General features: G+C 43.6%; 1 long non-coding RNA gene across 1 annotated transcript; it reads right to left on the reverse strand.

Moving 5' to 3' along the window:
- Positions 1–201: 201 nt before the first annotated feature.
- Positions 202–14,302, reverse strand: LOC140356703 (uncharacterized). Its single transcript, XR_011926084.1, has 3 exons — positions 14,064–14,302; positions 13,772–13,851; positions 202–6,007 (listed from the first exon to the last, which is right to left on the reverse strand). It is a non-coding gene; the product is annotated as an uncharacterized lncRNA (long non-coding RNA).
- Between the last annotated feature and the right edge of the window lie 833 nt (positions 14,303–15,135).

A 15,135-nucleotide genomic window follows, 5' to 3' on the forward strand; every position in this document is an offset into this window, starting at 1 on the left:
AATTTAAACCCATTCCAAGGGCAGTTGTAGCAACTACTACTCTACATTTCCCCTGTCCACTTAGAGAAGACCGAACCCTTGTTTTGTTCTGTGGCAGGATTTTACTGTGAAACATACCGATGAGCAAGTTCTCTGGATTTTGTTGGAGATCCTGATTAACCCAAGCATATTGATTTAGTTCGGCTTTCAAATAGCAATATATTCCACCAACCTCCTTTATTCAATTCAATACAATTTATTTTTGTAAGGCCCAAAATCACAACAACGGTTGCCTCTGAGGGCCACAGTAAGAAATGAATCAACAATGTTTGTGGTGGCGATGGAGTCAAACAATGTCTGGTGGCGATGGAGTCAAACAATGTCTGTGGTGGCGAGGGACGATGTCCCAGAGTCCTCTGTCCTTAGACCCTCCTTCTCGGCCAGGAAAAACTATAAACCTGGAGGAGTTCCAGAGTGAAGGAGAGATCTGACTCTCACAGACGGACAGACGGACGTGAGGGAGACTGGAGCTGGACCCACTCTTCAGGCAGATGAGGGACCATCTGAGTCGAGCTGGACCCACATTCTACGGGCAGATGAGGGACCGTCGGAGGCGAGCTGGACCCACTCTTCAGGCAGATGAGGGACCGTCCATACGGGGCAGGGACCACTTCACCAGGAGAGGGGCATCTGGGCCCACAAGTCCTCAGGAGTGAGAAAAAGAAAAAGAAGGCGGTGAACAGTTTGCAAGTGGAATTAAAAAATAAATATTGTTTTGATAGAATAAGTAGCCATACTTCCCCCAGCATAGTTACTCCTAGGGCAGCATAGCTAAAGCTGTGGGTTTATAATTCTGTTCCTAACTGGTCTGACCATAAGCGATTTCAAAGAGGAACGTTTAAAGCCTGGACTTAAATGAAGAGACTGTCAGCATATTTAACATGGACCAGGAGCTGATTCCATAACACAGGCGCTTGGTAGCTAAATGCTCTACCTCCTACAGTACTACAGTACAGAGACTCTTGGGACCACCAGAAGGCCAGCATTCTGAGAGCGAAGAGCTCTGTTTGGATGATATGGTTCTATAGCATCTTTGAGGTAGGATGGGGCCATGTCATTTATGGCTTTGTAGGTCAGGAGTAGAATTTTAAATTTGATTCTAGACTCGACAGGGAGCCAGTGGAGGGACTTGAGCACCGGCGTAATGTGTTCTCTTCTTTTAGTTCCTGTTAGTAATCTTGCTGCTGCATTTTGAACCAGTTGAAAGCTTTTTATGGAGCTTTTAGGACACGCTGCGAGCAGGGAGTTACAGTAGTTTAATCTAGTCGTTACAAATGCATGGATAAGTTTTTCAGCATCACTTTTAGGCAGGATTCTTCTGATTTTGGCTATGTTGCGCAAATGGAAATAGGCTGTTTTACAAGCTTGATTTATATGAGCTTTAAATGAGAGCTCCTGGTCAAATAAGATTCCAAGGTTTCTTACAGTTGAACTGGAGGCTACACTAACTCAAATCAAATCAAATCAATTTATTTTTGTAAGGCCCAAAATCACAACAACAGTTGCCTCTGAGGGCCACAGTGAGAAATGAATCAACAATGTCTGTGGTGGCGATGAAGTCAGACAATGTCTGTGGTGGCGAGGGAGAACTGGACAACTAACATTGTCCAGTGTGACTATCTGCTCAGATAGAGCGTCTCGTAGATGTTTAGGGCCAAGCACAATGACCTCGGTTTTTTCAGGGTTAAGAAGCAGGTAGTTAAATGTCATCCAGATTTTTATATCCTTCACACAAGTACTAAGTTTGTCTACTTGATCGCTCTGATCAGGTTTCATTGATAAATACAGCTGAGTGTCATCTGCATAGCAATGGAAGTTAATGCCATGCTTTCTGATAATGTTGCCTAATGGCAGCATATAAAGAGTAAACAGAATTGGACCGAGTACGGAACCCTGTTGCACACCGTAAATTACTTTAGAGCAAGGTGAGGAGCTCTGGTTTACATTAACAAATTGGTACCTATCAGATAAATAGGATTTAAACCAGCTAAGGGCTGTTCCTCCAACACCTATATCACATTCTAACCTCTGTGTCACGAATGGCAGAACGGAGCCAATTACGGATCGGGAGACAGGCGAAGAATTAAACAGTCTTTAATCCAAAAATAAGACAGAAAAATGAAAAATCTTCAGGCAAGGTCAGGTCCAGTACCCAGCAGTGTGAGAGAGCAGGCGAGAGTCGTAAACGAAATCCTTTCCAGGTTCGGTACACGGGCTAACAGCAATATCAGGGATCAGGCAAAAGGAGAAACACAAGGCGGTCCAGGGTCGATAACGGCAAACAGGAACAACGAAGGTCAGGCAGGAATCAGAGTCAAAAAGTCAAAACAGAGGATCAGAAAAAACGCTAGAATGCTGGGGCTAAGGGGGCAATGACAGACAAATTTGCAAAGAACAAAAGGAACACACACACTAATATACTACACCCAGTGATTAGAAATGAGGTACAGCTATGAGTGAGCAGAGAGACAAAAGGGGCGGTAACCAGAGGAAGAACAAGAAGGGAGGAGGGAAACAAAGAGGAGCAGAGGAAAAAGACAGAAAAACTTCTAACACCAAAACAGATCATGACACTCTGCAGTAGAATGTTGTGGTAAATGGTGTCAAACGCTGCGCTGAGGTCCAACAGGACCAGGATTGAGACCAGTCCATCATCAGTGGCTAATAACAAATCGTTTGTGACTTTAACTAGTGCAGTTTCAGTGCTGTGGTGGGCTCTGAACCCTGACTGGAAAACTTAAAATAAGTTATTGTCCTGCAGGTGGCGACAAAGCTGTTTTACTACAACTTTTTCAAGGATTTTAGAGACAAAGGGAAGATTTGAAATAGGTCTGTAGTTTACCAATAGGTCGGGATCTAGGTTAGGCTTTTCCAGAAGTAATGACTGCATGTTTGAAGGACTGTGGAACATAGCCACTTTCGAGTAAAGTATTTATTATAGTAAGAATAGGGTCTATATTAAGGGGGAGAATGTCTTTGAGGAGTCTGCTTGGAATGGGGTCTAGGACACAAGTTAAGCTTTTAGAGGACATAATGGCTGAAGTTATCTCTGCTTGATCAGCAGCTGTGAACCTTTCTAAATTTACAGGTGGATTTATATGGGACGTTAGATTTACAGCTTGGGCTAGATCAGGGCTAATAGCGGGGGTAATTTCATCTAATTTATCTCTGATTGTTTTTATTTTATTGTTAAAAAATAGGAGGAAATCATCAGAGCTGAGAGAAGCTGGCATTGAGGGCTCTACTACGCTGTGACAGTTTGTTAGCCTAGCTACAGTGCTGAAAAGGAATTTAGTGTTACTTTTGTTGACTTCTATTAGATTTGAATAATATCTGGTTTGGGCCTTACGCAGAGCCTGCTTATAGGACAGCAGGCAACTTTTCCATGCTTTTAGGGATTCTTCGGTGTGAGAGCGACGAAATAATCCCTCTAACTTTCTAACTCTTTGTTTATGTGAACGCAGTTCTTGGTTGTACCATGGGGAGGCGCGCTTTGGCCTAATGACCTTCTGTTTTAACGGCGCGACAACGTCAAGAGCAGACTTCAGAGAATTCATGGTCAAGTCGACAAATTGATCACTTAAACTGGGACTAAAGCTGTTCTCAGCAGGATCACATGACATGTCACTGAATATTGGCTCTATTATTTCTTTGAATTTTGAGATAGATTTTTCAGATATTGTCCTTTTCATTATAACTTTATTCTGTGGGGCTGGATGATCTTTAAGAATAAACTGAAAGGTAATTAGGAAATGATCTGACAATATAGGGTTTTGAGGGAAGACAATGAGGTCACTAATCTCTATTCCATACGTTAGGACAAGATCCAGAGTGTGCTTAAGAGTGTGAGTCGGTTTATTTACATTTTGAGTGAAACCAATGCTGTCTAACAAGGCGCTGAAGGCATTACTGAGAGCGTCATCACTCACGTTCACGTGGATATTAAAGCCTCCAGCTATAACTATTTTATCCCAGGCTAGCACTAAGTTTGATATAAAGTCAGAAAACTGTTAAAAACTCTGAATAGGGACCAGGAGGTCGGTAGATAACTATGAACAAAACTCCTTTTTGGTTTTTCATATTTGGACATGTGATTGACAGCATGAGGCTTTCAAATGGGTGAAATGCATTGTTAATTTTAGGGCTCCATAAGTAGGCTTGAGTGTGAGATCACTGCCACACCACCACCTCGGCCTGTGCTCCTGGCGGTCTGAAAGTTAACATGGGTGGTAGGGGTGGACTCATTTAGTCTGACGTAATCGCCTTGTTGAAGCCACGTTTCAGTTAGAGCTAGAAAATCTATGTTATAGTCACTAATTAATTCATTAACTAAGAGCGATTTGGAGGAAATTGCTCTAATAATTTGGCAGTCCACATTGTACGTGTTTATTAATTTGTATATTTGTGTCATTTGTGATTGTTATTTTCCTTAAGTTATTTGGTCGGACGCCTGAAATAGTTTTTCTGAGATGTGACTTTTTGGCATTATTTGTACGAGGGACACGAGGGACACACACAGTCTCTATCTGTCTTGAATCTGAACACTTCATATGTGACAGAGCGGGCGAGAGTTCAGCGACAGAGGAGCGTCTTAAACTGTTGCTCTGCACCCGGGGCTCATCCCTAGATGGTCACTTAACACGACTAAGACTATCGGTCAAATTCCGAACTAATAGGGATGTACCCTCCGAAGTCGGATGGATGCCATCCCTGCGTATGAGCCCGGGCTTTCCCCAAAACGCACTCCAGTTATCAATAAAGACTACTTTGTTTTGAGGGCACCATCTAGATAACCAGCTGTTGAATGCTGAAAGACGGCTGTACAATTCAGCATTGATCCGATTGGGCAGGGGACCAGAAAATATTACAGTGTCTGACATCGACTTCGCCAATTCACACATCACAGCTACTTGAACTTTGAGCACCTCTGATTGTCTCTGCCGGGTGTAGTTACCGCCTGCGTGTATCACGACTTGACGGAAATTCTGCCTACACTGCTTTAAGATCCTAAGATTTCCTTCGATGTCACCCATTCTGGCCCCAGGGTAACACCTAACGCTAGCAGCTGGCCGCTTCACTTATAGAACTCCCAATTACAAGAGTTTCTCTAGTCTGTTCAGCGGGTGTGTGATCGCTGAGGGGAGAAAACCTATTATAGACGTGAAGCTCACGGTGCACTAAGGTTCGGCGTTTAGCGCCTTGTCCCCTCCGAATTGTCACAAATTGGTCCCTATTCTGTTCCTGGTCTAGTCCAAGCTGCACGGGGGACGCTGAGGGGCTGAGCTCGGCCTTACTGCTACTGCTAATGCTAATGCTACGCCCTAAAGCGCGGTCTGGTAGACCTCGAGCTAATACCTGACTATAGCTGGACTTTAGCTCCTCTAAACAGTGGATCCGCGCTTCTAACTCCGTACCTATCATCAGAGAAGGAGCCAGGGTTCTGACTCGACATATGACAGCTTAAACAGGTAAAGGTAGGTCCAGCCATGACGCTAGCGGCTAGGCTACGCTAGGCTAGTTCAGGCTGGAGCTAGAGAGTAAGGAGGGCTTTTAAATCCACGAAATACAGAAAAGTGAGCGGTTTGAAGCTCCGGATTGTTTGCGGAGCAATCAAACTTTCACTTTTGTGTATATGATGCATAAATAGTGTGTATAATTCGTGGATTAATAGATAAAAAGCTCTAAGAACAAACAGCTCTGAAAAAGCGATACACTCACCGGAAGTGACGTCACCCTGTCCGAGCATAAACAAGGATAGGACACATGTCAAGTCCTTTCTCTTTAACTTCTTCCACAATCCAGTTCAGACAGTCCAGTGACGGGTCCAGTGTCTTTTTCAGTCCAAGTCTAATGTTCTCCCTGTTTGGACTTGCTGTGATGAATGTTGCCTCTTCCATGTGTAGCTGTCTCTTCACTCTTGCCCTTGATTCAATATCTGCAGTAGCTGTTAGGGCCAATATTGGTGTGCCTAAAACAGAGACAATAATAATTAATAAACACACTCATCTAAACTTAACTTGCATATCTTATTGCAACTCTACAGATAAACACTATAACTTAACTCTGTTTAAACTGACTATGTGTAGCTACTTTCTACTAGTAATTCTATGCTTTACAAGTCTCTTTAGAGCAGTTATGATCTTAAACTTAAACTGTATCTTAAACTGATACTTTCTTGTATTTACATTGCTTTGCTGTATTTTAATTATATTTGTGTGGCCAGGTGGTAAAATGATGGACACAGACACCAGCAGCTCCAAAAAATGTGGGTCTTTTATTTCCCGACTGTCCTCAGGAGGAGAACAGCATTAATTTTGGTTTGATTTGGCTTACTCAAAAAAATATACTTTACACTTTAATATCTGTGTCAGGAACAAAATAAAAATCAACAAAAAAAGACAACAGTAGTGGGCTTAAAGTCCTATGAAAAACGCAAAGAATAAATACATCTTACTTTATACATTCGACTGTGGATACAATGAAAATAAAATTACATTAGAATCCCACAGTATGACAATGAACCTTAACTCACTTGAAAAAAAGCAAACAGACTGCTCGGACCACACTCAGCACATAAGGACCACGAGCAGTACTGTCTCCCTTCTGCATTAACCACAAATACAAACTTGGTCAACAACCAAAAACACAATATTAAACATTTATAAACATGACAATCAATCAATATTGCAACTCACGCCGTCACGCTGTTTCAAACTACCCTTACGTCAGTAGTAACACGCTTCACAGGGCTATTAGTCGATCTACATCGATCCTTGTTCTCTACAAAATTAGAGGAGAATAATCTTAAAATATGATGCAGTTTAAAGCATTGTCTAACAATATCAAAGATTATTTTTGTACTAAAAGCTCATTTTAAAGAAAGATTCACAATATACGAACCAAATTCTGCTTTCTCTCAACGAGGCACTCGGCTGTCGCGCTGTGGTGACGTCACAGGTGCGCAAGTGTGACTGTGCTCACATTTGACCACAGTGACATCTGCTGGCTAAACGGAGACTTGCAACTAGCTTTTAAACTATTTCATGACCCGGCTACATTCTCCCCTGCCAGAAGTCAACGTCTCTGTGACTTCCTAACCATCAGCCATAGCTTTTGATGTGTAAAGGACCATACCAGCTAACACCTGAGACAGCACATCTGGTGTGAAAGATACTGCATTATTGCAGGCACTCACAGGTAAGTTAAATGGATTTCTGTTTTGACCAGCGGTTGCCCTTGCACTTTTGCGTGGGGGTGGCATAGGCGTGACTATCTTGGATGGTGCTGCCCTCCGCCGCGGAGCAGGTACTGGTCTTTCTTTAGACAAACCCGGACTTCCCACAACTGATCCTGAGTGAGGAGAATCTTCACCGGGCTCATCCATCATGTCAACATCCAACAGTTGGTCACTTCCAGTTTTACTCCTGCTTTCGCCCTCAGAATTACTTTCTAGGTCTTCCAACCTTGGACCAATGGGTTCATCAACTTGTTCCACTAGCAGGTAGTCAGGTTCTGAGGCTGTGGATTCAGTTTCTGAGTCTATATCAGCTTCAGGCACACGAACAAGGGGAATCATTTGATCTTCCTGACTTGGAGGTGGCAAAGGCCCTACACAAAGACGAAGATTAGACCTATGCACTCTTTTTAGTGGACCACCATTCACTGGGACTACTGTGTGTGTTGTCCCCTGGACATCAATGACTTCATGAATCTTATTTCTGCCAATAGGACGATGGCGAAGGTACACGTACTGCCCTATTTCCACAGCTGGACAATAAGCTTTAGCATTCTGACGAGCCATTCTTTCTGCCGCTTTTCTTTCAGAAAACTCTCTGGCTCTCTCATGTGCATTCTGAAGACGTTCTCTGTGTGCCCTGAGCCAGTCTGTCTTCTCATCTTTGGTTGTCTCCTGCCCAAGCAGAGCCTCAACAGGTAGATGAGGGTGTACTCCAAACAACATGTAGTAAGGAGAGTACCCAGTCGAGGAGTGTGGAGTCACATTATAAGCGTACACAAGTTCAGCTAGATGTTCAGGCCAGCGGCGCTTTTTCTCAGGGGGAAGTGTCTTCAGAAGGTCATGTAAAGTTCTATTAAACCTCTCACACTGGGGGTTTCCCTGCGGGTGATGAGGTGTGGTGCGGCTCTTCTTCACCCCATACAAACTGCATAATTCTGCAATCACAGCACTCTCGAAATTTCTGCCCTGATCTGAGTGCAAGCGCTCAGGCACCCCATATTTCAAGAACCACTCTTTCAATATGACCTTGTAGCAGTTGTGTCTGCCCTCTGGTTTCTAGTGGGGAAGGCTTGGCTGAACTTTGTGAAAACATCGGTGAGCACAAGAACATTTTCACACCCATCACTTGCTCGGTCAAGTATAGTGTAGTCAGCTGCAACAACTTCAAGAGGACGGGTAGCTAGAAATGGAGTTTGGGGTGCACGAACTTTGGGTTGTGGCATCTTTGTTAACACGCACCGTTAACAGTTTTTGATCCATTTTTTTACATCCTCATGCATTCCTCCCCAAAAACACCTTTGTCTCAACAGCCCAAGAGTTCGTTCTATCCCTTGGTGTCCCATCTGATTGTGCACACTGGTGAGGACTTTTTCTTTAAGGCAGGAAGGCAATAATAGCTGGAAGCATTTTCCAAGATTTACATCTTCAATCTCACGATACAAGAGTCCATCTTTTACTCTGAGACGGTGCCATTGTTTCAGTAGGGACCGTACTGGGATGGGCAGAGTTTGTCTTTCCTGTATAGAAGGTTTTTGTCTCCTATCCCAGAGCTCTTTCAAAACCTTAAGTGTTGGATCCGAAGCTTGGAATGTCTGGAGCTCAGCCTTTGTGTAACTGGGAAGAGTTGGTGTGTTGCTCTGCACTGAATCTATCTCCTCACTGTCCATGTGTAAAACACTTAGCTGTCTCACTCTGCAGTGCTCAACCCCTGCAGCAGTTAACTCAGAACCCAAAGCAGTGCCTACCCTAACAACGTTGCATATAGCTACACAACCGTCAAACTCTGCATCCTCTGAATCTGGATCCAACTCTGTTAAAGCCGGCTGTCTGGAAAGGGCATCGGCTGCTGAGTTACAGCGACCGGGCCGGTACTTAACATCAAAGTCAAACACTGCTAACTGCGCTACCCAACGCTGTTGGATAGCCCCCAACTTGGCTGTAGACAGGTGACAAAGTGGGTTATTGTCAGTTAGGACTGTGAACCTGGACCCAAGGAGGTAGCTGCGAAACTTTTCCGTTACCGCCCATTTCAACGCAAGAAGCTCCAGCTTCATACTACTGTAGTTCCTGTCGTTCCTCTCAGCCCCTCTAAGCCTGCGACTCGCATAAGCTATGTCCTTTTTCTTCCCACCCTGAACCTGATACAGAACTGCACCTAAACCAAGGTTGCTAGCATCTGTCTCTAGGATAAATGGTAACTGAAAGTCTGCATAACCTAGCATAGGCGCATCTGTCAACTTGGCTTTTAGAACTTCAAACGCCACAGAGCATGCTGGAGTCCAGTTCAACTGGAACAATTGTTTGGCCTTAGCAGGACTACTCTCCTTGATACAGCCATTTACAACGTCGTGAAGTGGCCCTGCAACCTGTGAAAACCCCTCAATAAACCGCCTATAATAACTACAGAAACCCAGAAAGGACCGGAGATCTTTAACTGAGCTTGGCTGAGGCCAAGTTTTCACAGCACTTATCTTCTCAGGATCAGTGCCTACACCCTGAGCGGAAACTTGATGACCTAAGAACTTGACTTCAGATTGAAGAAGTCGACATTTTTCAACTTTAACTTTTAGACCTGTTTCTTTCAGCCTCTGGAGGACAGTTTCAAGTCTCTCAAGATGTTCTTCAAAGGTTTTGGAATACACAAGCAGGTCGTCCAAGTAAACGAGAACAATCTGGAAGGCAAGGTCACTCATTGTTGCTTGCATTAATCTCTGAAACGTTGCAGGCGCGTTGCATAATCCAAACGGCATGCGTAGATATTCATATAGGCCGAAAGGTGTTGTAAAGGCCGTTTTGTGCCTGTCTTTTTCATGGACTGCAACTTGATGGTACCCGCTGGCAAGGTCAATGCTTGAGAAGAATTCTGCACCACTTAAAGCATCTAGACTTTCATCAATACGTGGTAGCGGAAATGCATCACGCCTAGTCTTTAAGTTCAACTTCCTGTAGTCTACGCATAGTCTCAGACTACCATCGGGCTTACGGACCAAGACTATTGGTGACGCATATGAGCTTGAACTTTCTTTGATAACACCCTTTCTTAACAGTTCTGAAATGTGATCCCTCACCTCTTTGTACTGATTTGGTGGGATCCGTCTGTATGGCTGGTTAACAGGCGTCTCGTCTAATACTGGGATCTCATGTTGGACATGGTCAGTGTATCCCAGGTCTTCGTCCTGCACTGAAAAAACATCAGCATACTTAAGTAATAGCGCCTTTAACTCTGTTTTCTGCTCACTGGTGCCACTAAGTGTAACCGATCAAACAGGGCCTGCATGTCTTTGTCAGGATTCTCTTCACTCTTCTGACTAACAGTGACCTCCTCGTGTGTAGCCGATATGCGCTGAAACTTAACTTCATAAGGGTCACCTTCAATGCACTCACATGGGGTAAGAACACCTAATCTGGCTTTCCCTGGGAGCCACACATCATTTTGAGAGAAGTTGATCACTTGGACTGGACACATGTGACTATTAGCAAATACAACAGTGGGCATAACAATAACACCACCAGGTAGAGAAGTATTGCCTGGTTCTAGCACCATAACAGAGGTGTCACTAGAGTCTCTCTTTGGGCCCCTTACATAAACTGTGGACACTGAAAGGGCAGGCAGGTGACATTTATTTTTCTGTGCAACACGAGCCAAGGCCGTCTTTTCCAACAGTTCCGCCTTCTGTACTCTTTGAAAAGCCTCTCTCCACTCTGAATCCAGTTCTCCTCCAAGTGCTGCATCAAATTCTGTTAGTATCAATTCTTTGCACCGTTTTGCAATGTTCATTCCAATTATGCCAGGTGGAGATGGATCATATTCATTTTTGTCTGTTTTACTGCCGTCTCTGTCTCGTGTTATCAAAAATCCACATTCAGGTAGTGTCACCCCCATGACTTGAATATCTAGCTCTACATAACCCAGGTACGGTAGTGGTAGCTTGTTAGCCGCAGTGATTTTCAGCCATTTTGATGTACAGTGCATGTCCTCATCCTCCCCATGGAGATGGTCCCTGAAAAATCTCTCTGTTAAAGTGCTAACATTGCTTCCTGAGTCTATGAGGCATTGCAGGGAAACACCACCAATTTAAATGTCGACAATGGGGCATTTACCTACTGCATTTCTCAAAAAGCACTCTTTGGTCAAAGTTTGAGGGGAGCCTTCGGACTTACCTCGCATTGCCTGGCTCATAGCAATGGAGGGACTCCGTTTCCCTGTACAGAAGAGGTAGTTGTGCTTGTCTGGGTTAGAGCTCTACGTGCAGGACATTGTCTAGCCATGTGTCCAACTCCTTCACACCTTAGACAAATAGGCTGACCATCTTCAGTATATCTGGGAGTTACTTTTGGCCTATTGGTCATGTTTGGTACAGTTGACTTTGTCTTTTGAGCGTTAAGATCACGCACAGCAGTTGTTAACTCTCCAATAGCTTTACCTTGCTGAGCTATTATTTTCACAACTTCCTGGAGTGTTGAGGCCAATTCACTTTCTGTGTTGCTGTTGGACTTAGCATTTACAAAATATCCATCCAGACTCTCTCCCACAAGGTTTCTATTCCTCGCCACATTGGAAGTTCTGTTACGGTCTTCGAGGCTCCACATAATGGCTTCTTCACGAACATCAAACAGGCTGGACAGTGGTTTCTCTCTGATCAGCCGTCTGAGCTCGCGGCGGAGGGCAGAATCACGCACCCCCTCAATAAACTGGTCTCTTATTGCAAGTTGCGGGTCATTAACAACATTAGGAGAAGTTAATAGAGCAGAGTTTAACAACTGTGAAAGAGCATGCGAATAGTCCCTCAAATCTTCTCCATCTGAATGTCTACGTGCATAGAATGCATGTAACAACTGTGGTGTTGTACGTTTCTCTCTAAAAGCTTCACGTAAGAAAGAAAACAATTCATTGGGTGCAACCGTGTGTCCATGTGTACGTAGCTTGATCTCATCTAATGCAGAACCCTTTAAATGTGACAAAATAAAGTCTATTTGGTCCCTTTCCCTTAGACCCCTTAGACTCATAGCCCGCTCAATCTCTTCAATAAACTCGTCCACAGAGTGAGCGTCTTTACCCGGATCACCATTAAAAGGTACAATCTGTTTCTCTCTTGGCACATACACAACGGACCTCAGTTGTACGTCACCCAAAGAAGCAATACTGGACATTACAACATCATGTTTTCGACTCAGTTCATTAAGCTGTAACTGTAACCCTAATAACTGGTTACCACTCTCGGTTAGAGGTGTAGAGGAAGCACCTCCTGCCGATTCACCTCCTGCATGGCTTGGTCCAGGAATTGAACCGCCTGGTCCGTCCTCTCCGTCTGACATCTTGCAATGTCTTTCTTTAAGTTGCAGTTTCTTGTAGTCCTCAAGTCCTTTGGAACCGTTCCAGTGGATACTCTTCCTCACAGCATCAGTCTTCAGCTGAGCGGAACACCTCTTCACCACTACTGTTGTCTTAAAATTAAAAATGTTCAAAAACAGCTAAATTTACCAGGAAATCCCACTCCTGACACCAAAAAGAGGGGTGTGTGGCCAGGTGGTAAAATGATGGACACAGACACCAGCAGCTCCAAAAAATAATGTGGGTCTTTTATTTCCCGACTGTCCTCAGGAGGAGAACAGCATTAATTATGGTTTGATTTGGCTTACTCAAAAAATATACTTTACACTTTAACATCTGTGTCAGGAACAAAATAAAAATCAACAAAAAAAGACAACAGTAGTGGGCTTAAAGTCCTATGAAAACGCAAAGAATAAATACATCTTACTTTATACATTCGACTGTGGATACAATGAAAATGAAATTACATTAGAATCCCACAGTATGACAATGAACCTTAACTCACTTGAAAAAAAGCAAACAGACTGCTCGGACCACACTCAGCACAGAAGGACCACGAGCAGTACTGTCTCCCCTCTGCATTAACCGCAAATACAAACTTGGTCAACAACCAAAAACACAATATTAAACATTTATAAACATGACAATCAATCAATATTGCAACTCACGCCGTCACGCTGTTTCAAACTACCCTTACGTCAGTAGTAACACGCTTCACAGGGCTAGTAGTCGATCTACATCGATCCTTGTTCTCTACAAAATTAGAGGAGAATAATCTTAAAATATGATGCAGTTTAAAGCATTGTCTAACGATATCAAAGATTATTTTTGTACTAAAAGCTCATTTTAAAGAAAGATTCACAATATACGAACCAAATTCTGCTTTCTCTCAACGAGGCACTTGGCTGTCGCGCTGTGGTGACGTCACAGGTGCAAGTGTGACTGTGCTCACATTTGACCACAGTCACATCTGCTGGCTAAACGGAGACTTGCAACTAGCTTTTAAACTATTATATGACCCGGCTACATTTGTCTTTTACAATTGAATGATTTTAAAGCTTGTTCCTAAAGTAAATAAATAGAACATGGTACTTGAACTAAACAAAAATGATTCTGGCACAGTTTATTTTGGTTAATCGTATTAATTGATTAATAGGAATTACCAGATTTTACAATGGAGCGTAGTTCACCAAGCTTGGCAAAGCTCTCCCTGAAGGCACTTCTTCCGCTCTCAGCTTGTCCCCTGCAAAGTCACAAACAGTTCAAGTCAGCACAATGTGATCAGACAGAAACTGCAAGACACTTAATAGAGCTCGGGATTGTGTCGTCACATATTATTAATTATTAATAGTATTATCATATCAGTACAGATTTTAAAATGCTTAATACAAAACATGGCGTTCCTTCAACACTTTTTACAGTTACTCGTAATAGCATTATTCAAGATTTACTGACCATTTGTAGGTGAGATGAACCTCATCAACAACGATGCCGATGAGGTCCGTCAGGGTGGACAATAAGCGTCGCCATTTGTCATTTAGCAACCAAGCCTCCGGGCTGCGAACAACAACTGCGGTCTGCCGGTACAGATGTCTTCCTCTGTATTAACCCCGAGTTGCATCGCTGTAACACCAAGTTTATTTGCCTCCGTTACTTGTTGTTCCATGAGAGCTAACAGCGGAGATATGACTACGACGACGGGGTTTTCACCATACACAGTTTTGATAAGTAGTTTGCCAAAACATGTTGGGAATGGCTGGTCAGGCAGGGGTTTTCATTCATCTTCATTTCTTTTGCAACAAGTGGAGCCAACTGATAGATTAAACTCTTTCCAAATCCAGTTGGAAGAGTGGCAAAAACGTCCTTTTTCAATATAAATGCCTACAACGCAATTTTTTTGCTCTGCTTTTAAGGATTTGATACTTTCCTGATTGTTCAAAACCGAAGAAAGAGCAGAAGTAAACACTCGGTCACGAGCCGGGTCCGCCATATTGAATGTTTTGGAGCGGGGTGGAACGGGGGTGGAGAGTTACTTCCGTCTCTCAGTGTGACGCGTTAAAACCTCCGCCTGGGATTGGTAAATTGGTCGGTAGATGGAATACCGACGATCTCATTGGCTATTGACGACTCCGAGTCCAGACCGAGACGCATTCGAACAGAATGTGGGCGGGGCTGGCGGGTCAGGCAACATCAACAGCCCATCAATGTTTTTTTCCACAGAGATATAGATCTCTGAGGGCATCAGCAGCAGTTTGTACAGCCACATTTGAGCAGCTCGCCAGGTCAAAGCCTCCGTATCAACCAATTTCTGTAAAATGCTGAATATATCCATATTGTTGTTGATCCAATCAACTGGTCCTCTTCTCTCTGTTCATCCCCTCGACCTTTGGCCTTTTTAGGTATTATGGCTTGACTGACTTCTGGTCTTGACAGCTGCGAAGGACTTTCTTTGTAGCCGGTCCACGGTGTCTTTTGCTTGAGCTGCCACCTCTTTGGGGGACTTTATGGGCCACTCTTCCACTGGTAG

This window comes from Eucyclogobius newberryi, unplaced genomic scaffold (genome assembly GCF_026437365.1).
Source record: "Eucyclogobius newberryi isolate DKJ021-1_F unplaced genomic scaffold, fEucNew1.0.hap1 SCAF_12, whole genome shotgun sequence".
Lineage (NCBI taxonomy): Eukaryota > Metazoa > Chordata > Actinopteri > Gobiiformes > Gobiidae > Eucyclogobius > Eucyclogobius newberryi.